We start from the raw sequence: 1912 nt of genomic DNA, 5'->3' as shown, positions 1-1912 counted from the left end.
TGCAGGGCTGACGCGATGTACCTGCACCAGCTGGCTGTGCTTGGCTTGTGGGTTTCTGTGTATTTCCCTGCTGTGGTTTCCGGGTAGCCCCTGAGCTCAGCTTCCAGAGGAGTGAGCAGTAGTCTAGTCTGGGTGTGAGAAACACAAAGGATAGTGTTGCTAGGTCCATGTTTATGCCAATGGGTCTGGCTACTTGTCCAGAAGTGTCGGGCTGGAAGGGACCTCGAGAGGTCATCTAGTCCAGCCCCCTGCACTCAAGTCAGGGCTAAGTATTATCTAGATCATGCCTGGCATGTGTTTGTCTAACCTGCTCTTAAAAATCCCCAATGATGGAGATTCCACAACCTCCCTAGGCATTTTATTCCAGTGCTTAACCACCCTGACAGTTGGGAAGTTTTTCCTAATATCCAAACTAAACTGCCCTTGCTGCATTTTAAGCCCATTGCTTCTTGTCCTATCCTCAGAGGTTAAGGAGAACAATTTTTCTCCCTCCTCCTTGTAACAACCTTTTATGTCCTTGAAAACTGTTATGTCCCCCCTCAGTCTTCTCTTATCCAGACTAAACAAACCCAATTTTTTCAATCTTTTCAAGACCTTTAATAATTTTTGTTCTTCTCTGGACTTTCTCCAATTTGTCCAAATCTTTCCTGAAATGTGGCACCCAGAACTGGACACAATGCTCCAGTTGAGCCTAATCAGCGCAGAGTAGAGCGGAAGAATTACTTCTCGTGTCTTGCTTACAACACTCCTGCTGATACATCCCAGAATGTTTGCTTTTTTGCAACAGTGTTACACTGTTGACTCATTTTTAGCTTTGATCCACTCTGACCCCCAGGTTCCCTTTCCACAGTACTTCTTCCTAGGCCGTCATTTCCCATTTTGAAGGTGTGCAAGAGAAGGTTACTTACTGTAACTGGAGGTTCTTTGAGATGGGTGGTCCCTATCTGGATTCCAAACATGGGTGTGCATGCGCACCATGCGCTGGAGCCAGAACTGTTCATAGTAGTGTCCGTTGACCCGCACGTGGCGCGTCTGAGGCTTTAGGAGGCTGCTTGGGTTGATGCTGCTCCAGTTCCCTCTTACCCAGCGGTAGTAGAGCCTGGAACAGAGGGAGTGGAGGAAGGGATTGGACAGTTGGGCCCACTCCTTCCTTTATGCCCTGGAGTGGGGTGGAGGGAGGGTCAGGGCAGCGAGGACACAGGTGTAGCTCCACAAGACACTGCTGGCCAAAAAGAATCTGATCTCACCTGCATGGGGTGGACATGGTCCAAGAGTGGAATTCACTTGGACAGTCTCTTGAAGAACATTTGGATATTTATTCTTAGAAGAAACACTGTTTCTGAGCATTATCTTACCAATTGTAGTTAGAATGTGTTGGCCGACTCAGCACATGAGAATCGAATCAGAGTATGACAATGTGGCAGTATGCCCACAATTGTGGATAGGGCGGGTGCCCCTGTAATAGAACAGGCCAACATCTATTATGGTATAAACCCATTAAATCCAGATTGTACAATGTATCTGTAGATCTGCACCAGGATGCCAAGCTACATGCTCGTTGTCTGGATGGTGCCTGTTTTTTTCATAGCAACGATGGGCGGCAGGACGGTTCCATCCATCACCTGACGGCACTGGGATGACTGGCACTAGGGTCTGGTTAATGTGAATCACTCTCCAAGTTCAGCATGCCTCAGCATGGGAGTTGGGATGGCCTTGAGGGACTCTGCTGATTCCCATTCCACATTTCTGGTCTTGTTCTGGAGTGGATTCACTTAACCATTTACAACGAGAGGGTCCTCAGACACTAGGAGCATCCTGTAAACAGTAGCTCCGATTTCCATGGTGTCCCCTGCGAAGCACTGCAGGAAACACCTTTGAAGTACAGTGGGAACCAACGCAACAGACCCAGGGT

The sequence above is a fragment of the Emys orbicularis genome, chromosome 5 (assembly GCF_028017835.1).
Source record: "Emys orbicularis isolate rEmyOrb1 chromosome 5, rEmyOrb1.hap1, whole genome shotgun sequence".
Classification (NCBI taxonomy): Eukaryota; Metazoa; Chordata; order Testudines; family Emydidae; genus Emys; species Emys orbicularis.
This window is presented reverse-complemented; position numbering follows the sequence as displayed.